At 43.1% G+C, this 25893-nt stretch overlaps 1 protein-coding gene across 1 annotated transcript in view; it reads left to right on the top strand.

Moving 5' to 3' along the window:
• The window catches only part of LOC126187631 (protein cycle), a 948550-nt gene that overhangs the window by 72044 nt on the left and 850613 nt on the right, over window positions 1-25893 (top strand). The window contains exon 2 of the mRNA XM_049928830.1: window positions 8999-9109. The gene's annotated coding sequence lies outside the window, so the exon portion shown is untranslated. The remainder of the gene's footprint in view (window positions 1-8998; window positions 9110-25893) is intronic.

Here is a 25893-nt window from a genome sequence, read left to right as displayed (position 1 = left end):
TTTCTTGAAATAAATCTGTTAGCACTATATTTCTTTCCTTTCCCTGAGAGCTAGGAGGGGGGGGGGGGATGGGCGCCCTTAATTTGGTGAGATAGATATATCTGCTACATGCTGCTTAATGCTCTAGAAATCGCCAAAACATCCAGCCAACCAATTACTTTTAAAATAAATATTAAACAAAATTAAAAACGGATCAAAAATGTTTACACAGTTTGGAGCAATGGATGTCCTGAACTTTGACGAAATGTGCGTTGTAAGTTACAAGTCATTCAGTGATGTGATATCCACATGTAAATAAACATACAAACAAGCAACTGTACAGTGCACGACGGAGGGTAAATCGTACCGATATTATCGATTTTCTTTCGTATTCCATTCGCGTACCGAGCGAGAGAAAACTGAATATCTACGTGCCTCTGTATGTGCCATAGTCTCCTATCTTATTCTCATGATTAATACACGAGATATACGATAGGGGCAGCGCAAATGTCACACAGTCTTTTTCGGACCCAGGTTTTCTAAATTTTTCCTGCAAGGTTTCGCTACTGTTATTACACGATAATGTTCTCGTAGCCACAGCTAGCTTCTAAAGTAGAAGCAGCCGCATACTATCATTTTGAAGTGATAATGACATGCGATTTGTTGCAGACGAACAATGTGGAAATTGACGGAGCAGTCGCTCACGCTGTAGTTATTACGTGCGTCGTGGGAGAGGAATTTGAAAGTGTAGAAACAAGTTCACTTCCTGTATTTTTTGAAGAGATACGCTAGATGTTCTCTGAGGCTATAGATAATGCATTGAGAAATAGCTAAGTAGGCAGTTCAGTTGGAGAGACATTGACATCCCTGGAAAGGGCAATCACTGAAGCTGGAAAGAAAAACATAGGTACAAAGATGATAACTGCGAAGAAACCATGGGTAACCGAAGAAATACTTCAGCTAATCAATGAAAGAAGGAAGTACAAATATGTTCAGGGAAATTCAGGAATACAGAAATACAAGTCGCTAAGGAATGAAATAAATAGGAAGTGCAAGGAAGGTAAGGGTTAGGAATGAAATAGGAAGTGCAGGGAAGGTAAGGCGAAATGGCTGCTTCAAAAATGTGAAGAAATCGAGAAAGAAATTATTGTCGAAAGGACTGACGCAGCACATAGAAAAGTCAAAACAACTTTCGGTGAAATTAAAAGCAAGGCAAGTAACATTAAGAATGAAATGGGAATTCCACTGGTAAATGCAGAGGAGAGAGAGCATAGGTGGAAAGAGTGCAATGAGGTCGTCTATGGGTGGGAAGAATTGTCCGATGTCGCGACAGAAGAAACAGGAGTCGATGTAAAAGAGATAGAGGATCCAAAATTAAAATCAGAATTTAAAAGAGGTTTGGAAGACTTAAGAGCGAAAAAGGCAAAAGAGTAGATAACATTCCATCAGTATTTATAAAATCATTCGTGGAAGTGGCAGTAGAACGACTGTTCATGTTGGTATGTAGACTGTATGAGTTTGGCGATATACTATCTCACTTTCGGAAAAAAACATCACCCGCACAGTTCCGCAGAAAGCAGGAGCTGATAAGTGAGAGAATTATCGCACAGTCAGCTTAACAGCACGTGCATCTAAGTTGCTGATAAGAATAACATACAGAAGTATGAGAAAGTAAGTTGAAGATATTTTAGACGATAGTCAGTTTGGCTTTAGGAAAGATAAAGGCACCAGGGAGGCAGTTATGGTTCAAATGGTTCAAATGGCTCTGAGCACTATCGGACTTATCTGTGGTCATCAGTCCCCTAGAACTTAGAACTACTTAAACCTAACTAACCTAAGGACATCACACAACACCCAGCCATCACGAGGCAGAGAAAATCCCTGACCCCGCCGGGAATCGAACCCGGGAACCCGGGCGTGGGAAGCGAGAACGCTACCGCACGACCACGAGATGCGGGCGAGGCAGTTATGACTTTGCTGTTGATAATGGAAGTAAGACAGAAAAATAATGACACGATCACAGTATTTGTCGACCTGGAAAAAGCGTTCGACAATGCCAAATGGTGCAAAATTTTCGAAAATTCTGAGATAAATAAGGATAAGCTGTAGGGAAATACGATTAACACACAGCAGTCTGTAAAAGAACTAAGAAGGAATAATGAGTGGAAGACCGAGAACGAAGTGCTCGGATTAAAAACGGCGTAAGGCAGGGAGGTAGTCTTTCGCCCCCTACTGTTCAATCTGTAAGTCGAAGAAGCAATGACGGAATTAAAAGAAAGATTAGAGAGTGGAATTAAAATTCAAAGTGAAAGGATATTAGTGATAACATTTGCTGGGGACATTGCTGTCCTCAGTGAAAGGAAAGAAGAATTACAGGCTCTGCTGAATGGAATGAACAGTCTGAGGAGTGCATAATATGACTTGAGAGTAAATCAAAGAAAGACGACAGTAATGAGAAGTAGCAGAAATTAGAACATCCAGAAACTTACCATCAGCATTACTGATCACACAATATATAAAGTTTAGGAATTCTGCTACCTAGACAGCAAAATAACCCATGACGGACGGAGGAAAGAGGACAAAAAAGGAAGAATAGTACTGGCAAGAAGGACATTCCTGCCCAAGAGAATTCTACCAGTATCAAACACAGGCCTTAATTTGAGGAAGAAATTTCTGAGAATGTATGTTTGGGGCACACCATAGTGTGACAGTGAAACATGGACTTTCGGAAAACCCGAACGGAAAAGACTCGGAGCATTTGTGATGTGGTGCTACAGAAGAATGTTGAAAATTAGGTGGACTGATAAGATATGCAATGAAGTAGTTCTCTGCAGAATCTGCGAAGAGAGGAATATATGGAAAACATAGACAAGAAGAATGAACAGGATGGTAGGCCATCACGGAATAACTTCCATGGTCATAGAGAGAGCTGTAGAGGGTGAAAACTATAGAGGAAGACAGAGATTCGAATACATACAGCAAATAATTGAGCACGTAGGTTGAAAGTGCAACACTGAGGTGAATAAGTGGCACAGGAAAGGAATTAGAAGTCGTGGAGGGCCGCATAAAATGAGTCAGAAGACTGATGACTCAAAAAAATTGTGTTTTACCTCATTCAGTAACCTTACCGACACTATTCAGGAAACATGCTCCCCCCCCCCCCCTCCCCTCGATTTTGATTCCCTTTTGGATCCTGGGATACCGCTGGACTACACCAGACGAACACCGTTTTCTTTCTTTGCGAACCCAAGTTTGATTCACATCGTCATCGTCAGACTGAGACTGTGTTTATTATCTGAAGACCTTGATGCCCAAGCGACTTATGGACAGTGGACTGAGTGGTGAGACGGTGGACACATGTGGCGGTCGACCAGAGAGGGGGCGTGGGTGTCGCCAGAGTTGATGCACACGAGAGTCTACAGGGCGAGTCTGACGTCATTTGCTGTTTGGTTAGCATGCCGCCCACGCTGCGTTTTGGAGGACTGACTCACCGGGATCACCGTTCACTTCCAGCAGTGCCATTGCACGTAGTAAACACGTCGAAGTCGCCGCCCATCTTAGCCGCGGTCTCTTTATCTAGCTGATTTATGTATTTCTGTTTTTTTTATTGTTATTACGACCCAACGTGTTTTCGAAACTTAATTGACCTGAAATATAAACACACCCATTTATTCGAATTGTTATATCTTTGTTTGTATGTTTTTCGTTAGTCATGTGATTGTAATTCTATGGCTCAGTAGCTAATGGCCAGTCTACGTATGAACATATCTCCAGTCGCTGCTACTATTTGTTTTCTGATACTTATTGACTTCACCGATGTTAGTGATTTGCCATTGTCAAAATTGCTGTGTTGCACCGCTTGTTAGCCTATTATCGTTCGTTCTGAATAAATTTCTAAAACAATATTTTTTCTCCTAATTTTGATGAACAGGGTGAACCAGAACTGCACCGACAAGATTTCGGAAGTCGTTTGGCGATATTTTCTGAATATTTTGATACAAGGGGCCCGTCTTCTCGGATGGCTCATTACAAAATAACTGCATTGTATACCATCATTCTTCGGGAGTGCATCCGGAATATTATTAATTGGTATACCGATATTTTGGCTGAAAACCTTTCGGCCATTCTCAAGGCGAGTCGCTTGCAAGATTCCTACCGCAGGCCAAGACAACAGCTCTTTTGGGATTTGTGAAGGATGATTTGTTTTTATGAAAGGAGGTGTTTACGAAATTCTGTGTAACTGTGGTAAAAAGTACGTGGGATGAACGGGACGCTCTGTAAAATAACGTTGCGTTGAACATTATCGATGCACTCGCCTACTGCAGCCCAACTATGCAGGGGCTAAACACTGTATTTCCACTGGCCACTGTATTTCCACGGGAAAGTTAAGATACTGGCCACAACCTCACACTACTGCGATTCAATGGTCAAGGAAGCTGTGCAAACAGAATCAGCTCAATGGTTCAAATGGCTCTCAGCACTATGGGACTTAACTTCTGAGGTCATCAGTCCCCTAGAACTTAGAACTACTTAAACCTAACTAACCTAAGGACATCACACACAACCATGCCCAAGGCAGGATTCGAACCTGCGACCGTAGCGGTCGCGCGGTTCCTGACTGTAGCGCCTAGAACCGCTCGGCCACTCCGGCCGGCAATCAGCTCAATCCTGACGAGGATTCCTAGCTCGGCAAATCATAGAAACCCGTCATTTTAGGTCTGCGCTCTCCACGGAAATATTGTCCGCCCCCGGTAGCTGAGTGGTCAACGCGACAGAATGTCAGTCCTAAGGGCCCGGGTTCGATTGCCGGCTGGGTCGGAGATTTTCTCCGCTCAGGGACTGGGTGTTGTGTTGTTCTAATCATCATCATCATTTCATCCCCATCGACGCGCAAGTCGCCGAAGTGGCGTCAAATCGAAAGACTTGCACCCGGCGAACTGTCAACTCGACGGGATGCCCTTGTCACTCGACATTTTTTTACGGAAGTATTGTTCTAGGTCTTCAGTTCCTGGCATTACATCATATGCCGTCCATAATAATCATCCAGTATTTCGTCATCACTGTGGATTAGATGACTCTGAGCTTGCTTTGTTGTACTCATAGAAGCGCACACACATTTCACAAGACTTGCTGCAAATGTGACGTTATTTTGTTGTCACATGTAGGAACTGTGATCGACTTTGTGACAAGAAAGAATATAAATTTTATTGCGGCAATTAAAGGTGTCCCATTAGGTTCCTGCCTTACCGCACACTCGGTAATCGCCATATATTCGGAAGTAAAGATCCAAATATTTGTGAGAAGGCAGAATATGAATTTTATTGCTCTTCGTTTCAGTTGCAGCAATTTAAGCTATCCTCTTAGGTTTATGCCTAACCACACACTCGGAAATCGCCACATATTTGGAAATAAACATCGAAATGTTTGTAACAAGGGAGAATATGAATGTTATTGCTCCTGATTTCACTCGCAGGAATTAAAGCTGTCCTCTTAGGTTCCTGTCTAACCACAGACCCGGAAATCACTAAATATTTATTTCATTCTTCGTTGTATAATCAGACCGGAAAGTTAATAACGTCGAATATTGCAGAACATACTTGTATTACACTTATGAGCAAGCCCTAAAATATGTTAACAACGCTAAGAAGAAAAAAAAATTGCATGCGGCGGGATGCGACTTGCATCTTTGTATCCCTCGAATCACAACATTAACCGTTATTGTAGCATTTCGTTATGTGTTAGTAGTCTCCTGAATTGATTATCGTAGTATCTCTTGAAGGCTTTTATCGTTGAGTCATTATTAACTGACATATTTGTGATAAATTTTCAGTGCGTCGTTACCTTGAGACTGCATACTGCAAGTTATAATATGAACTTGTTTCACGCTTAATTTGTAAATTATTGACAATAACATTTCGTTCCTGAGAGAGCTCTCTTATAAGAAAGCATTATCTGTCAATAAATCCTTATGTGACGTTTAATTATAACAATAATTATAATAAACTGTAGCAAGAACATGTTTTTGTAAATCACGGATAGCCGTGCATCAAGTCTTGCGAGAGGCTAGTATCGAACTCCAACGAAAGTCGATAGCACTTCCAGCGGTTGACGATACTGCGTGTGACGTCAAAATGACGTCTTGTGAAATGAGTGTAACTCAACCTTTTATCTATGACTGACGCTCTTATTACCAGCAGTATTATCTCTGACGCATGCGCGTTTACTCCACAGTGTAAAGTCTGTTAAAAATCTTGCAAGCGACTCACCTTGAGACAGGCAGATCGGTTATCAACCAAAATGTCGGCACACGACTTGCTGATATCCCGGATGCACACCCGAAAAATGATGGAATATTTGCACTTCGATTTCATTCCTCCATTTATCTTTGTCCTTGTGTTATAAAGACAATATCTGCACAGCAGTGTAAAGGAAAGCGTCATTGTGCCGTTCTTCCATTCCATTCCACTGAATCCATAATTGAGCTGCATATCGACCAGTGAAAATATACATAAACTTATTATCACCATTAACATACAACGAACACTGACGGAAAAACAAACCGAAGGCAGAACAGAACAGAACTGAATGCAAGCTTGCGGGCAGCCAGGTGGGCATTACTGATGTGCAGAGCAAATACCGTTCCCAGTGAAAGGAACAGGTTTGATTCCAGACAAGACACACAGGGTGTATTGTCGATGTATACAGGGTGTAACTCAATTCCCTTAACATAATTTGAGGATACATTCCTTGCCCCAAAACAAGAAAAAGTCTGATAAAAATGGGCTCTAAAATGCGTACATTAAGAGCTGTGAGCATTTTTTCATCTTCGCTACTATGAAACACATCTCCTCTATTGATCAAAATGCTCGCAGCTCGTAAAGTAAGGAATTTAGAGCCCGTGTTTAATGGATTTTTCCTTGTTTTGGTCAAAAAAAAAAATGGTTCAAATGGCTCTGAGCACTATGGGACTTAACATCTGAGCTCATCAGTCCCCTAGAACTTACAACTACTTAAACCTGACTAACCTAAGGACATCACACACACCCATGCCCGAGGCAGGATTCGAACCTGCGCGGTTCTGGACTGAAGCGCCTATAACCGTTCGGCCTCACCGGCCGGCGTGTGTGCTCTCCTTAAGTTAGTTAGGTTTTAAGTAGTTCTAAGTCTAGGGGACTGATGACCTCAAATGTTAAGTCCCATAGTGCTTAGAGCCATTTGTACCATTTTTTAGAAATTGAATGTTCAGAAGCGGTTTGGTCAACTAGCCTTAAACGGTGTAACAAAATGAAAGAACCCGATAAGTCTATAGTGTTTTATATTTGCAATACATCTTTTAAACACTGACAAACTTTTCACAGTCTTTTAATTATTCCACAATGGCTATACTACCACCATCTGTATATGGGCATATTGCTATCCCATGACTTTCGTCACCTCGGTGTAATCATTTTTAATTGTGTCGCCTGCTGTATAATATACATTAGATCGGGTTTTTAATAGTGTTATCTGATTACTTTATTTCCTTACCGCTGTGTAGCATCTGCGTTGCTATGAATTCGTACAGGACAATGCACGCGTAGTTAACAAGACCTATCACAAACAATTATTTCGCAAGTATGTTCCGTGTGCGGCCAACACTTTTATTTCAAGCGAACCGGATGTACCGGTACTATCTTTATTTCAGTTTACCGTAAATGTAGTTGTCTCGATCGAAATGTAAAAAAGCTATTAGGTAAGTCAGATAGCCGTTTTAAGCTATTGACCAGCCATAGTTCCTAAAACAAATGGTATTATAAAGCAGATTGTGTGAGACGTGACGAGTAAGGATGCACTGCAAATTGTCATGTAGCCCAAAATGTGCCCAGTCCAGTAACAGCAACCACAAGATTGTGTCTCCGTTCTTTCGAGATTATTGAGATTAGATTAGAGAATCCCGGTGCTAGAAAGAGCATCGGACAAAATAATATTGTGATAAGATGATGCAGATCAAATTCTAGATTATTATTGTAACATGTGCCGACAAGATATTTCATTAATTTCCGCTGCAAGTATGGTAGCTTCAAAACATTATCTTCATGCGTCCGTTCTGTTCAAATAGGAATCCCGATATCTTCATTCGATCCCTTGGTCGTTCAACATCTCTCTGGTCAGAAGACTAATTATTAGCTTACATTTGGAGGAGGGTCTCGCAACAGTTGACTTTTGTTCTTCTATCTTATTCGTATTAAATTTTGTTGCTTCCAATCCTATTTTCGCTTCTTATTTCATCACTTAGGATACATCGGTCTGTTTTCCGTTGTAATTTAATTTTCATATTCTTGTCCTGTTTAGATCCCAATGTTAACCACAGAACAACGATACAGACACTGCCATTATTTTACAAATTTCATTTCTTTATCCTTTCTTGTTTGGTTGGTAAGTTTTCTGTTTATAGTGCCACACATTTCTGAGAAGGTCACAGAATATCAAAAAATCTTGAACAGTTAGATTTTTGTAACTTGTTCCATTATGCTACTGTGAATTAAAATTTTGGAGTGGATTGCATATTTCTCCGTAAATGCCAATCCTTCGCATTTTTTTTAAAAAAATAAACGTCCTTAGGTTTTTAAAACTGAGTTGCTTTCCTGCCAGTTGTAGATAAGTCTTTTTAACAGCGAATAAGACCTGATCACCACTAAAAGGATTGTGTATGAACTGTGATGCTGACTGTAAAATATTTTATATTTATTTTTTTGAAGTGAAGAATCAAACTTATGAAGTTGACCTTAGTCATTTTACTACCCTATAAAATACCTTGTAATAAGCTCTAATACGAAGTCTAGAGAAATGTTAACGCCCTGTCACACTCGTGCATTGAAACTGGTTTTCTTTTACGTATCTTCTGATAAAACATAAATAGCGATCTGTTCTCAAGTAAATTATTTTCAGCAGTCAGGCGATTATTGCAACTGTGCTGTCGCTTGTTTTTTGGGACATGCAGTACTGACCTAAGAATTCGCTGTAAATCTTTTGTCTACAGAAGCACCTCAGTGTCAGAGCTGATGTGCACAGGCAGAGGTAGCGACAACGGAGATGGGGGCATCAGGAGTAGATTCTCAGCAGAGCGTCAGGCACTGCAGTCCTCAAAACGGTCAGTTAATATTCTCATAATTACAGAAAAATATCGGGTTTAACGATAATATTTCTCGCTGTTCAAGGGCATGCCATAGTGCAAAGGCGCGTTCGAACTGGCAATAAATATTGATTTTCGTGCCAAATGACAAAGTAGATTTTTTAGTGAGGGTGCGCGAGGAATTTTCCCGTAACGTTCGGTGTTTTTCACCACCCGCTGCAGAGAAACTTCCAGAAGTCTGGGCAGGAAGCAGCACGTTACAGAAGCTCTTGGAGCGGGAGCAGGAAATAGCTAATGCCTACAGTGTGCTCCTGACTGTGATTGCGAAGTCCTGAATGGAGAGTTTTGGGAGTTCCGCGAAAACGGAGAAGTCGACCGGTAGCCCTGGTGGGGTGTAGGAGTAGTGAACCCTCTGGGGCGGAGTTGGTGTCCTCGTAGTGGGGGCGGAGTTGGTGTCCTCGTAGAGGGGGCGGGGTTGGTGTTTGCGTAGTGTACTCCACAAGTCTGTAGTAGGTGATTCTTCGTGATCGACTTAGTTATTTCTTGCTCTACAGAAGTTGAGAGATTTCGAAATTGCGTTCCTGTGCGCGGGTGAGGATTTCCGGGTGAACCATTCCGGTTTTCTATACGATTGTCGCGTTTACCGAATGTAAAGTCGCACAGTACGCAGAGACCTCATGTTGTAGAGCCAAGTGGCTATTTGGACGAGGTGTTCAGTGAACGAAGCCATCTCCATGGAAATTGAACTGCAAGGGGTGGAGAAAATTATGGAAACACCACAGACGCACTGCCATGTCATTTCGGTGTACGAAGACTGTTGGCATTCAGCACAGTTTCCAGTTTTCTCGGAATGGTTAAATACAGATTCTGTATGGTTCTCACTGGAATCATATACCATTCTTGCTGCAAAATAATGGGAAGTTCAGGTAATGATGATGGAGATGGGTAGCGATGACGCAGGTTCATATGTCTCTAAGCCCTATCTGAGGTCTTCAGTCCCCTAGACTTAGAACTACTTAAACCTAACTAACCTAAGGACAACACACACATCCATGCCCGAGGCAGGATTCGAACCTGCGACCGCAGCAGCAGTGCGGTTCCGGACTGAAGCGTCTAGAACCGCTCGCCCACAGCAGCCGATTGATCACGCAGGTTCCTCATCAGATGTAGAATACAAAGTCTGAATAATATTGAGATCTTGTGACTGCGGTGACCGAGAGAGAAGCGACAGTTCATGCTCGTGCTCACAAAACCAGACTTGGACGATGCGAGCTGTGTTAAACACAATCACCGAACCCCTCCGTGTCTCACTCTTGGCGCGTGAACTCGGCCAAAAGTTGGAAACAGTGTACAACGAGACTCATCCGACCAAATTACTTTCTTGCATTGGTCTAATAACCCAGGTTTCATGGCTTCAGCACCACGTTTTCCTGTTATGGCCACTTGCTTCGTGGCCGAGCGGTTCTAGGCGCTTCAGTCCGGAACCGTGCTGCTGCTACGGCCGCAGGTTCGAATCCTGCCTCGGGCATTGATGTGTGTGATGTCCTTAGGTTAGTTAGGTTTAAGTAGTTCTAAGTCTAGGGGACTGATGACCTCAGATGTTGGGTTCCATATTGCTTAGAGCCATTTGAACCATTTTTGAACCAGTTGCATCACTGATGAGTGGGTTTGGATTCCAGGTCGCCCTGTAATTGCCAGATTGTGGAGCTCCCTTCATGTTGTTTTACTGCGACAGGGTCCGCTAGTGCGAATTCTGCAGTGACTTTTGCGGCTGCCGTCCTCTTGCTTTTTGCCATAATGCTCTTCAATGACCATATGTCACGATCACTCAACACATACTTTCATCTGCAATGTGACTTAGTGGATGATGCTTTTCCGTTTTCCCTGTATGTGGTATGTATGTATGATATGGTGCGTCACAACTGCACAGAACACTGTTCTGGCCACGACTGACATTTGCAACGTATTGAGGACATTCCACAGGTGCCGTTCGTGGTCAAGTGCAACAGCGCAACCTGCAGGCTTGGCTAGCATCTGCATTTATGTACAAGCATACATTCCTCGCAATTACCATATTTTTGTCCAACCCTTGTATATTCATATTTTGTTGTCGTGAAGGTGGCTGGCGGAAGCTTCTTTAAGTTAGCTGGGGGCTATGTATGAACTGTTAGCGGGGTACAATTTCCAGTCCAGTGGTCGAATCTCGAAACCTTGCTGAAAATGGTTCTCTCTCCACCCCCCCCACCCCCCCACCACCACCCCGGCAAATGAGTGAGCTATATCCCAGGGTACAAAGCGAATTGTTAGGAGACCTGTACTAGGAGCATGTGTTGTAGAGAATGAGGATTAGCGATTCAAACCAGAACTGCTACTAGAAATCATAAGCGGCACCTGCTCTCAGTACGACAGTGAAACACGTTTCTTACGCAAAGTAACTTATCGAAATAAGTACATACTGTTTCAATAATGTTATTCTTCTCTGTTGTCCGCTGCTCAGTGTTTAGTGATCGCCGCCTCTAGATCGCGGGTTCCTGGGTTCGATTCACAGCCGGCTCGGAGATTTTCTTTGCTAGGGACTGTATGTACATTTGTGCTCTCCTCATCATTTCATTTCGCCTTCGACAACGCACGAGTCGCCGAAGTGACATCAAGTAGAAAGACTACCATCAGGTAGCCGAACAACACCAGACGGAATCTCCCGATAAATAATGTTATACATCATTTCAATTTTTTTTTTTTTAAGTTTGTGGTAAGATCTTATGGGACTAAACTGCTGAGGTCATCGGTCCCTAAGCCTACACACTACTTAATCTAACTTAAACTAACTTACGCTAAGGACAGCACACAGACACACGCAACCATGGCTGAGGGAGGACTCGAACCTCCGACTGGGGGAGCCGCGCTGACCGTGACAAGGCTCCCTAGATCGCGCGGCTACCCCGCGAGGCATTTCATCTTTACTTGTCTGTTGGTATTAATACTTGCGTTCACCTTTCTTCAGTTCTCTTCTGAGACGTCATTCAGAATTCTTAATCCAGAAAGCAGTTAGTAGCACCAGCTTTCCACATTTCCAAGTTGATAGGTATCGACAACATTCAGAATCAAGCAAAGGATGTACCGCACCAAAATTGTGTTTGTGGACAAGCAGATAACGAAGGGGAAACGAGATGCTTCCTAACAGATGATTTTCTCATTTTCTTCTCCGAAGTTCTTAACCGTGCGATTGTAGCTATCCGTGCCGGACGCTTTACTTGTGCCCTGCAGATGAAGGTCATTGACTGCACGGAGGAATCGATGTTCGATTAAGTGGAAACCGAAGGGCTTTCCGTAACAGCTGTGACGAAACCCCTACACTTTCCAGAAAATTTAGCTATTGTTACATCACTTCCTACCGTATCAGCTTTTTTGTTATATCATTTCTGTTTCAGTCGAAAGAGCTAGCATGATTTATTGTACCACACATCTTGGACTCCCTGCCTGTCGAGCTAAACTCGACAGCCTACTGTAAATGTTGATTATCAAATGGTTCAAATGGCTCTGAGCACTATGGGACTTAACTTCTGAGGTCATCAGTCCCCTAGAACTTGGAACTATTTAAACCTAACTAACCTAAGGACATCACACACATCCATACCCGAGGCAGGATTCGAACCTGCGACCGTAGCGTTCGCACGGTTTCAGACTGTAGCGCCTAGAACCGCTCGGCCACTCCGGCCGGCTGTTGATTATCATCCACGATTTGAAAGTGGTGACCCTGATTTACAAATAAGGCATCAATACTCTTAGCAAGGCCGGCCGCGGTGGTCTAGCGGTTCTAGGCGCTCAGTCCGGAACCGCGCGACTGCTACGGTCGCCGGTTCGAATCCTGCCTCGGGCATGGATGTGTGAGATGTCCTTAGGTTAGTTAGGTTTAAGTAGTTCTAAGCTCTAGAGGACTGATGACTACAGATGTTAAGTCCCATAGTGCTCAGAGCCATTTGAACCATTTGAGCTCTCAGCAAGTCTCGCCTTCTGAGCAAACGCTTGTGAACAGAATTGCTGTGTCAATGAAATTTTTCTTCATATAGGACTGCGTCGACAAGTTGTAATGGCGACCCTCGTTTTGGCCACAATACATCACAATGATGACTAATGGACAATGCAACTACCAGGTGGTTATAATTAAACTGTGCTCCTATTGCTGCACTGCGGGCTACATACGTCGCAGGTTGCTGAAACATCGTGGGTATGTTCAATATGCGGTGCGCGCTCGCAGTATGCTGAAAAAGTAATAGTTCCACTTTCTGCTACCAAGCGAAAATATGGCGCGGTAAGCACTCAGAGTGTGGTGTGGGTGCAGGAAAAGCGGATAAACGATAAAACACATGATAACCGTGGTTCTGGCACGTTTATTAGGATATTGTCACAAGTTACAAATATAGTTCAGTATGCTCTCCCAGCTCAGCAATATGCTGCGTCCATAATACAATGTGGTCGAACGTTGTTCGCATCGTATCCAGTGTAATGAGAACGATATGTCGTTGTATGCTGTCCTTCATATCAGAAAGAGTGCAGATTCAACCCTGATGGGCACGATGTTTTATATATCCCGACAACGGGAAGTCATATGGAATTAGCTCGTGAGATGTGGAAGCCTCACGTCTTGAAATTGCCAAGAGTGTCGTCCCATCTTCCATGTAAACCGTGTTGTTGACATAGTTGCGTTCTTGCAAAGCTGGAATCACTTGTTGCTCAAGGAGGTCTTTATAACATGCCGGCCGCGCGCGGTAGCCGCGCGATCTAGGGCGCCTTGTCACGGTCCGCGCGGCTCCCTTCGTCGGAGGTTCGAGTCCTCCCTCGGACATGGGTGTGTGTGTTGTCCTTAGCGTAAGTTAGTTTAAGTTAGATTAAGTAATGTGTAAGCGTAGGGACCGATGGTCTCAGCAGTTTGGTCCCATAAGATCTTACCACAAATTTACAAAAATAACATGCAGGTGTCACTGCACATTACACACTCCTCGAAGAAAAACGGATCGAGAATGAAGGAGATTGTGAAACTACACCGCAAAGTCACATACGCTGAGCGCAATGAATGTTCCTGCATAACGTGTAGCAGACAGAACAGAATCCCACACGTAACAGTTCTGGGCATTCACGGCACCGTGCAGAGTGAAATGTGCCTCGTCCGTTCAAAGAGTATTCCCTGATTACATGTCATCCATCTCCATGTGTGCCAAAAAAACGAAGGGCAAAGTCACGGCGCAGTAGCCCATCTTGGGGTTTCGTGCGGTGCACATTCTGAATCCTGTAGAGATAACAGTGTAAAAGGCGCCGCACAGTCATCTGAGCTGTGTACCAGGACAGAGACAATTCCAGTGACAGATCATCGTTGTCATCATATGCTGTCTTTTTGTTGCAAATTAGATGTTACACGCATTACAAACATAAATTCTTAATTACTGATGTCTTATAAAAGATTGTTAATAACGATTATTTCAATTTACTAACATCTTTTATAAAATGTGGATAAAGCAGGATTTAAATTTGCGATGAAAACTGGAATTTTTCATGCAATGTGTAATTAGGAACAAGAACATGTGGATTTTTCATAAAAAAATGATGACCAGATATGTGTTAAGTGGCATTAATTTGATGAATTTTACATTTCAAAGACGTGGGTGTTCGAACTGAAAAAATTAAACGAAAAAAAAGGACCACAGTACGAGTCCATCCAGCGATCACCCGATTACCATTCTCCAATGCTACCGCTTGAGTCACGAGACCCGTCTTAGAAAGTTGCCTTAATTATAGTAACTTGAAGTTTCTCGAAACACTTCGTAGTCGATTTTCTCGAGAACTCTTGAGAGTTGCATTGTGTGGCTTTGGAAGATTGATATTAGAGTTCTAAGCTTCACATACTATAAATACACACATTAAAGAAGTTTTGCATCACCCGGTTCCCAGAACTCCTGAAGATAGGCGTTGACTGTGGATATTGTATCACTGCAACAGTCCCTTTGACTGTTCAGAGATGTCACTAAACCCGGCCAAAGATGTAAACAACCATGCATGAGCAGCGGCTGTTAGACGGAAGGGGTCCGACAGCCGATCAGTTCCAGTCATTCCACCAGGAAGGAGGTACACGGCTCGTGTTGTCTGTAGTTCGACCACGCCTAGACGGACAGTACGACAGTTCGATCGCGTCCGCATTGTTACTTTGTGCCAGGAAGGGCTCTCAACGAGGGAAATGTCCAGGCGTCTCGAAGTGAACCAAAGCGATGATGTTCGGACATGGAGGAGATACAGATAGACAGGAACTGTCGACGACATGCCTCGCTCATACCGCCCAAGGGCTACTGCTGCAGTGGATGACCGCTACCTACGGATTATGGCTCGGAGGAACCCTGACAGCAACGTCACCATGTTGAACAATGCTTTTCGTGGAGCCGCAGTATGTCGTGTTTATATTTACGGCTCAAACTGTGCGCAGTAGGCTGCATGATGCGCAACTTCACTCCCGACGCCCACGGCGAGTTCCATCTTTGCAACCACGACACCATGCAGCGTGGTACAGATGGGCCCAGCAACATGCCGAATGGACCACTCAGAATTGGCATCAAGTTCTCTTCACCGATGAGTGTCGCGTATGCTTTCAACCAGACAATCGTGGGAAACGTTTTTGGAGGCAACCCGGTCAGGTTGAACGTCTTAGACAGACTGTCCAGCGAGTGCAGCAAGGTGGAGGTTTCCTGCTGTTTTGGGGTTACGTTATGTGGGGCCGACGTACGCCGCTGGTGGTCATGGAAGGCGCCGTGAAGGCTGTACGATACATGAATGAATGCCGTCCTTCGACCAATAGTGCAACCATATCGGCAGCATGTTGGCGAGGCATTCGTCTTCATGGACGTCAATTCGCGCTCCCATCGTGCACATCTCTTATGGAAGGCGCCGTAACGTACACATCTTGTGAATGACTTCCTTCAGGATAACGACATCGCTCGACTAGAGTGGCCAGCATGTTCCCCAAACAAGAACCCTATCGTCAATGCCTGAGATAGATTGAAAAGGGCTGCTTATGGACGATGTGACCCACCAATGACTCTGAGGGATCTACGCCGAATAGCCGTTGAGGAGTGGGATAATCTGGATCAACAGTGCCTTGATGAACTTATGGATAATATGCCACGACGAATACAGGCATGAATCAATGCAAGAGGAGGTGCTACTGGGTATTAGAGGTACCGGTGTGTACAGCAATCTGGACCACCACCTCTGAAGGTCTCGCTGTATGGTGGTACAACAAGCGATGTGTGGTTTTCATGAGCAATAAAAATGGCAGAAATAATGTTTATGTTGATCTCTATTCCAATTTTCTGTACAGGTCCGGAATTCTCGGAACCGAGGTGATGTAAAAATTAGTAAATCTCATACCCGGGTGGTGCCCTTGTTATTGATTGGAAAAATGCGCAAGTCTTTCCCATTTTTAAGAAGATTCGTGCAACAGACGCTCAAAACTATATGTCTACATCGATGATGTCAGTGTGTTGTAAAATACTGGAACATGCTTTACGCTCGCGTATTACAACATTTCTGGAGGCGGAAATTTTTTTCTGTAGTTATCAAAATGGCTTCCTCAAACATTCACCGCGTGAAAACCAGCTCGGTCTGTTCCTCCAAGGAAAACAGGGGGCATTAGATTCCGGTGCCCTAGTTGACGCCGCGTTCCTAGACTTCCGGAATGCTTTTATACAGTTCGGCAGTGTCATTTAATAAACAAAGTATGAGCGCACTGAATATCAGAGCAGCCTTGGATTGAAGAGTTTCTAGCAAACAGAACGCATCATGTCATTCTTTGTGTACTTGTTGAATAAAAGTGTCTTTAGCCTAAGTCAAGGAAATGGTTGAATACTTGCATAAATCACCAAGTAGACACCGTGGGCATATCTATGAGAGTGTTCATGGATGTTGTCATATATGGAGAAATCGCAACGGTAGAAAAATATTACGAAATGTTGCGAGACGTGCAGAGGATCAATGTTTGGTGCAGGTTTGGGAGATGACCCTCACCATAAGTAAATTTAAAGTACTGCACATAAATGGGCTGTAAGACCCTTTATTAGATGATTGCACGAGTACAGAACAATCACTGGAGGAACAATGTCAATAAAATGTGAAAGAGTATGCATATTTAGCGATTTAATGTGGAACAACCATAGAAAACTAATATCAGGTAAAGCAGATGCCACACAAGGATTCAGTGAACGGATCATCAGGAAGGAATTAGTTGAAAAAATCCTCGTTCGAGCAGTACTTGAATATTGCTCGTCAGTCTAGGATTCGTACAAGGGAGGTTTGCTGAAAAAATTTGAGAAGACCCGAAGAAAAGCGAAGCGTTTCGTCACAGGTTCGTTTAGTAAGCGCGAAAGTGTCGCAATCATCCAACTGCAATGGAGGACGCTGCAAGAGAGGCAATGGTGTGGTTTATTGTTAAAATTCCGACAGCGTGTGTTCTTAAAAGAGTCAACCAATATGTTGCTTACTCCTGCGCATATCTAGCGAAAAGAAGGTAGAACTACAGAGTTTGGAGCACACACTGGGGCTTACAATCATTATTCGTACAAACCATTCGCGATTGGAACGCTTAAAGGCCGGGGGTGGGTGGGGGGGGGGGGGGGGGGGAGAGGCTAAGATGACAGCGGTGCTCATAATACTCCCCGTCAAACACCATAAGACGGCTTGCACCTGTAGACGTGTACTGGGAAACTGAAATACGCCTTAATCGATTTTGGGAAGCCGCTGAACACCTCAGCCCAGATGGCGAGACGGGGACTTCTTGCCCCTTTATGCCAGCCCGGTGCCTTACTTAGCAACAGCACCGCCCCCCTAGGTCAACGAGCAGTTTGTTCGTGCAAAAAGTCTGGCGGTCACGCCACTCGTCGCGTGACTGTAAACAGTTCGGTGCGAAACGTCTCTCATTAACGTTTTTCTTCAAGAAAATTATTCGGAAACCGAAAACTCGTTCCAGTTATTTTGGACTCCTTCAAGTGTATCTGAAAGAGCTGTTGACAGGATTTTCCATAGCACCTGTTTTCGTCCTTTACGGTCGTTCATATTTTCTTTACGAGTTTGACAGATGAGTAAGGAACCGTTTCTGCAAAATTTTAAGCTCTAATTTACTTTATGTACGGCGTGGTAACTCAGTGGCGTAACTCTGTCTGGCGTCAGGTTTCGAACACAATGAAACTGATAATACTCGGAAAAAGTGAAAGACGCGCACTTAACGTGCATTTATGTCAGCCAGTAAGTCTTACCGACTATCTGTTCAAGAATATTTTAGTTAAAATTTATGATATGATTTGTTAAAAGCGAAGTCTCGGCTGAAAGAAATGTGTGAATTATCCTCATATACTGTGTACTTTCTACCATGCATCTATGACAGGAAAATTGGAACATAAACATCACATAGGCCTAAGTATCCCCTGAAAATATGGTCTTCTGGTAGTTTCTGAAATAGACCTGAAGTCCTTCGTTATTCACTTCAGAACAAGAGACGAACTAATTGACAACACAACAGTATCTATGTAATGGCCGCTATACTGATGTATGGCCTACATCGTATAATAATAATAACCATTTGTTATTATTATTATTATTATTGTTATTATTAATAATAATAGTGGCAGTGGCAGATGGTCAGATACTAAGCATTGGCAGCATGAAGTCTTCCAGTTTGTGCCTGTATTTTAATTTACTTGATTTTAAATGGGGATGTAGGATGTGGGTGAAGTAAATGTTACTAGGGAGAGGATTGGTTAAGAGGAGAATTTTTTGTAAAAAAAGTGTCAATCCTCAATGTGGATGGATAGCTTTCTTTCTGAGAAGTACTTGTAGGTAGCAATCGCGATGTACTAAGTATTGCTCCGACATTCTATAAAACAAGGTTTTTTGAAATAAGCCTCATTGAGTCATTAGTTCATAGTTTAATGAAACGTCTACAAACACCAAATATTATTCAAAATGAGATTTTCACTCTGCAGCGGAGTGTGCGCTGATATGAAACTTCCTGGCAGATTAAAACTGTGTGCAGGACCGAGACTCGAACTCGGGACCTTTGCCTTTCGTGGGCAAGTTCTCTACCAACTGAGCTACCCAAGCACGAGTCACGCCCCGTCCTCACACCTTTAATTCCGCCAGTATCTCGTCTCCTACCTTCCAAATTTCACAGAAGCTCTCTTGCGAACCTTGCAGAACTAACACCCCTGGAAGAAAGGATTTCGCGGGGACATGGCTTAGCCACAGCCAGGGGATGTTTCCAGAATGAGATTTTCACCCTGCAGTGGAGTGTGCGCTGATATGAAACCTCCTGGCAGATTAAAACTGCGTGCAGCTTCTGTGAAGTCTGGAAGGTGGGAGACGAGGTACTGGCAGAAATAAAGCTGTGAGGACGGGCCGTGAGTCGTGCTTGGGTAGCTCAGCTGGTGGAGCACTTGCCCGCGAAAAGCAAAGGTCCCGAGTTCGAGTCTCGGTCCGGCTCACACTTTTAATCTGACAGGAGGTTTCACACCAAATATTATTCATTTTTCGTAATTTAAAAAATGAACTTTTTCCATTCAAAAGTTTAGTTAGGTCTAATGTTCATAATGGTAGAGGGGGAGGGAGGGGCAAGCAAATATCAGAGTTAATAGTGTTAGAAAAGTTGGGAAAGACCGCCTTAGCTCCTTCGTCACCACCAATTCTCTGTACTGCATACTGCTAACAGAAGACGCTGTGAAATGACAGCGTAAAACAACCTGACAGATCACTACCAGGGCAACTGTGCATTTCTCTTCTCTGTACACAAGCCTCATAGTTTCCCTAATTCCTCACTATAATTAGCATCATTATGGAGGGGAGTATGTCTCGTGCTAAGCTGCCCAGCGCAAATAGCTAAAAAAATGTTAAAATGGCTCTAAGCACTATGGGACTTAACATTGAGGTCATCAGTCCCCTAGACTTAGAACTACTTAAACCTAACTAATCTAAGGATAGCACACACATCCATGCCTGAGGCAGGAGTCGAACCTGCGCGACCATAGTAGCAGCGCGGTCCCCGAATGACGTGCCTAGAACTGCTCGGCCACAACGGCTGGTCGCAAATAGCTGTTGAATGAAAACGGCCAGTGTAAAATGTTGCTTCTCTACTGTATTTATACTTATGACTCACTGTGTGGCGCAAGTCAGAGTGACATCACTTCGGCGACTTAAGTGTCAGTGTCACTGCTTAAATTAATTCAGGCAACTATTTAACTGGCGTGGCGAAAACGCTAACCAGCGTTACACAATTTTTACACGCTAAGGAATGAGCCACCAGACTTACATGCAATCAACCGACACCAGAAAAGCAGATTTCTGAGGCACGTTCTCCTACGAAGAAGAAATGAAAGAATAAGAAAGAGGGGGAGACGAAGGAAAAGTGCTAAAAGTTAGTGACTGAAGGCACCTTCTGGTTTACTCTAATTCTCCGTCTGCAGTGAACTGTGTTCCGTAACTCCATCTAGCCGGCCGCGGTGGTCTAGCGGTTCAGGCGCTCAGTCCGGAACCGCGCGACTGCTACGGTCGCAGGTTCGAATCCTGCCTCGGGCATGGATGTGTGTGATGTCCTTAGGTTAGTTAGTTTTAAGTAGTTCTAAGTTCTAGGGGACTGATGACCACAGAAGTTAAGTCCCATAGTGCTCAGAGCCATTTGAACCATTTTGAACTCCATCTCGGTTCCCCGTTCGATAACATTTGCCAGTATGCTACATAGTTCCACATTGACTGCGGCCCGAGCTACGATACCAATGAGGTACACTTCTTAACTCAAGTCCCACAGGCTGTCCAGTACTCATTTACAATTAGGAAATGGAGGAGCTGCTCAGCGGATTCGATAAACCAGCGAGTACCTAGATATTTTCGAGTAGCGCATTCTCTCCATTTTATTGTATTTATTTAAACCCTAGCTGCCCAGCTCTTTAATCGAATTCTCCGGTTATCCACGCAATGAGCACAAAATATCTGGGCGCTTATTGTGCAGTCGGCCCAGTAGGGGAGGGGACAGCCGTAGTGGTGGGGGATCCTTTGTGAACGGCCTCTGCAGTGTAGGGGAGGTGCAGTTGGACAAATGTCCAAATGTGTGTGAATTCCGAAGGTCCAAACTGCTGTGGTCATCGGTCCCTAGACTTACACACTACTTGAGCTATCTTAAACTAACTTATGCTAAGAACAACACACACACCCATGCCCGAGGGGCTCGAACCTCCGGCGGGAAGGGCTGCGCAATCCGTGACATGGCGCCTGCAACCGCGCGGTCACTCCGCGCGGCCACACAATTGATCTGATACTCCGTACGCAGGTCTGTTGATCAATAGGTGGCAATGCGCACTCAGCCCAGTCAACGAAAGAAAACTGGGGAAAAAATTCGTCTACTCGCAAAATTTTATACATTGACAGGGGGGAGAGTATCATGAACAACGTACTGAAAATCCCCACCTGTGGCGTGTTAGCGTTGTGGTTGTGCTAGGAGGCGGGAGGGCGTTCAAAGGTCGCATTTTTACATTTTTCTTGAATAACGCGAAATTCGCAGCTTCTGTCGAAAATGTTCCCTACAACTAACTTAAACTACATTGTATTTCCCATAAAAAAGGTTATATTCATTTCTTCTCTAGAAATAATAGTTTCTGCGTTTTAGGGGATGGAAACGTCGCAAATTATTGAAAATAGTGTTTGAATGATACAAAGTTTATGTTTAATGCCCACTTAACTTTCAACAACAGGAAATCTACATTAATTATTACAAAATAACATCTTGAATGGGTGCGTTTCACAAATCAAACATTGCATCATCATCATCGTCACCATCTTGCATATCCTTGAAGCGAGCCAGCTCATTCTTGAAATTATTTAAAATTGATGCCAAACAAACATCTCCCTCAATTTTTGAACATTAATATCTACTATATTGCTCAAAATCTTGATAACACACCTCTTTTCATCTCCTGAGACACTAGCGCCTTTCAGAATGATCCGAGCTAAAACAGCTTGAACAAGTAAGTGTCCTCAAACAACTATGCCGAAAGAGCGTCCAGTTAACATATGGTCAACTGAAATTGCAGCATAATCTAAACTGACACTTCTACCAGACCACACCCTGCCGCTGTGTGACCAATGCAATCTATGTAGGACATGAGTGTATGAAATCTTCTCAGTCTCAGGGAAATAATCCCAGACTAGCTTTCCTGACCCGAGGAACAGTTTTTCGAAAGTAACAGAAGAAATGACGCCACCTTGTTGCTGGCTATCATTAGTGGTGTATTGTAAAGCTGTGTACACTTTATTGTAGTCACTTGGTGGTGAGTTAATGAATGGTAGGAAATATACTGTATTTCTTTCACCATTAATTATGTTACTGGCAGACTTCATAAATCCCTTCCATTCAGGAACTGCTGGTACTTGTAGAACTGACTGCATGAAATGGAGCCACTTACCACATTTCCACAGCATATGTGACAGAATGGGTATTATATTGGCATATGGAATGGAGCTAATCGTATTCGAGTCAAGGACAGCCCTTTCCCCTCTTTATGTGTAGGTCCCCAACAGAGCAGACATGTCTTCGGGTGATATCTCCCCATTCATCATTCCTCTCCTCTGCACGGACTATAATTGTGTTATCGTAAACGAACGATCAAGCACGAAACCTTTCGCGACCGTTTTGATTTTTTTTCTCCTGGTTATTAAAAAATACATCGTCAATGGCTTTCGCACAAAACAGACAGCTATTTTTAAAATCAAATTTCGTTTAAGCTGAACGCAAACGTTTGACGTCGTCCAGCTGACGATGAAGACTAATGCCTCCGAAACAGCCTCTCTTAGAAATCTTGTAATTGTCTTTGCTCTGGTGTACTCTTTTCTGCGAGAAGCATGAACCACACCATTTTTTTTGTGTGTTCCTGAAACCATCAACTTTCCCCTCTTTTCTCAAGTAACTGGTATTTTCCAATCCATGTATTCCTTTTTCACCAACAAATTGCATAGTTTACTGATATCACTCCCACAGATATACATTCCCGATTCGTTGTTTACAGATACATATTTTATATAAAAATTCTCTTAATTACAGCAAATAAGTACTTATTTAATGAACTGAAAGTCTCTCCACTATTTAAACACGAGCACAGTGAAGTTATTTTGTCTACTCACATAAGAGAACTGGACACGAAATGCTGGGGAGAGTATAGTCGATTATTCTGTGTGTGAGCTGAGGAGCGAGCAGTTCTCGTGGTGGGGGAACTGACCATTCCCTGAAGAAAGCAACAGTCGTGCAGGATAACTAACAATAAGCTTCCGTACTAGCAGAGTAAGGCGGTGTGCGGAGATGTACGTAGACTCTTCGTAAATGTAGTCTTATTAGTAACTAATATCTGCATTCTTTTTAGCGTGAACACATGTATGGAAAATGAAGGCTTCTCAGTCATGATTGTGCACAATGCATTTTGTAGAAAATAAACACTCTCCAGGTGTGTCTGCGCACCGCGTCTCCAGTGATTTACAAGGTGCGCAGCTGAAGGGCCGCTATAATTGGGAAACAGCGTGTAATTGTTTCCTGCGACCTAGTGGTGTGCGATGGGGACTCACTTGCTCGCATTTCGTTTTGCAGACGCACAAATGAGGGCAGTAAGTGACCTCATTTTGGCGACCTGCCTTCTCTCACACTTTTATCCTCTACCCCCGTTCCCTCCCACTGCCAACAGACCACAAATTATCCGTGAGCGCGGCTTCACTGTACTTGGGTATTGTAGTCATTTAATATTTGGTCTTAACCCACTTCATGTAACAGTAAACATTAATTTTACATCACTAAAACACCATTTTTAATAATTTGCTATTATTCCATCCCCTGCAACGCGAAAACTGTTAGTTCTAGAGAAGAAATGAATAGAACTTTTTTTATAGGAAATTTAACGTAGTTTAATTTTGTAGCGGTAACATTTTCGATAGAAGCCGCGGTTTTCGAGTTATTCAAGAAAAATGTAAAGAAGTGATCTTTAAACCCCCCACCCCAACGATCATGTCGCACAGGTGTGGATTTTCAATATATTGTTCATGACATTCCCCCCTACCACTGTACAAAAATTTGCAACTACACGATTTTTTTCCGGTATTCGCCCTTTTTTGGTTTTTGTTGACTGGGCCAAATTGCATCGAATACCTTATGGAAGTCAAGGAACACGGCATCTGCCTAAGCGCCGGTATCTACTGCTCTCTAATAGTCTCGTGGACGAACAGAGCGAGCTAGGTATCAGACGATCGTTATTTTTGGAACCCATGTTGATTCCTGCAGATGAGATTTTCAGTTTCCAGAAATGTCATAATACGCACTCCGAATAGGTATCAGTAGTTAAAACTTAAAGTGGTCGCTCTCTTTCCAAGAAAAAGGGCTAACAGAGTTTCGTAGTGTATGTTGTGGCAGTCCCCCGTTTCTCAGAGTATATTACTGAGTTTGTGATAATAAAGAAATATGTTTAAACTCATACAGCCGGTGGCTCAGCAGGTGACTGGCTTCAAATGTAGTTTATTATTATTTTTATTCTGTCACCTGTTACTTCTTTTACCTAGGTCAGTGATTTGTTAATGTGAAAAATGACAAGTTACAGTGTATTACGCAGTCCACTTTAAAGTGGATCAGTTCCAAGTCCGAAGGAGGCAAGAGAATACCAGGAGCAAGAGGGCCATGCGTAGTGAAGCACTGCAGTGTTCAGGATGGTGGTAGCCTTACTTTTTATGACAAAACGGAGATCACCTACATCTCCATCTACTCGTATATGACTACTCTTCAGTTCACACGTAACTGCTTGGCAGAGGTTTCATAGATCAAACTACTTCTCGACCAGTCCACTCTCGATAAATGGAGTGAAAAAAAAAACACAACAAATTCATTTCTCTATCTTGCAAGGGGAAGCCACGACTTTGGGATCACGGATCTACTTCAAACTTTGTACGCTTTTAGTAGGCCGGTAAAACAACATAATGTGTAAGTAGTAAGGTGCACTACTCTGGCAATTCTGAGAAAATCGTAAGAGAAGTTTTACGCGTCTATTATGTAACTGATGTATCTGTGCGTAGGTGTCGGACGTTAGAGTTCGTGGTTAGTGTTTGAGCTTTGTAAGACAAACGTGTATGAGGTGACGGTTCGACTCTCGCTCAAGTCTTAATAATTGTAGTACAAGTGTAAATTCTGTGATATTAAAAAAAATGCACCTACGCTATTCGTTCTTGCTACATTAGCAGCGTCTCACCGTCACTCAGGTTAAATGACAAATGGGGACTGCGTCTGTGTCTGCAGCTCGAAGCACCGAGGTGCAAATCAGTTCCGGGTATCTCACCAGGTTGCATGTATAAGGGATTTCGCAAATCACGACTGGCAAACATTTTCAGGAAACTCTATACGTTTCTTGATTTACATGTCGACAGTTATAAATATGTTTGTTCTAATAATTAAATTTAATTACAAATCGTAATCAGTCAAATAACAAGAAATTCACTAAAACTTCATGCATGTACACGTGGTTTTTTTAAAATTATATTATCACTTACATGTCATATAAATTAAATAATATGACCAGTCATGAAAAAACTAGATTAAAAATTAAGTTTGAGTGAGACAAACCGTCGCCTCATACACGTTCGTCTTATTCAGGTCAAACGCTAACTACTTCATCACCATGCACTCTTAACATCCAGCCCCTATGCACAGATACGTCCGTTGCGTTATAGACACGTAAGACTTCTCTTGCCATATTCTCGGA

This window comes from Schistocerca cancellata, chromosome 5 (assembly GCF_023864275.1).
Source record: "Schistocerca cancellata isolate TAMUIC-IGC-003103 chromosome 5, iqSchCanc2.1, whole genome shotgun sequence".
Taxonomy (NCBI): domain Eukaryota; kingdom Metazoa; phylum Arthropoda; class Insecta; order Orthoptera; family Acrididae; genus Schistocerca; species Schistocerca cancellata.
Note: the sequence above shows the minus strand (reverse complement) of the source record. Positions and strands in the feature narration are given on the sequence as shown.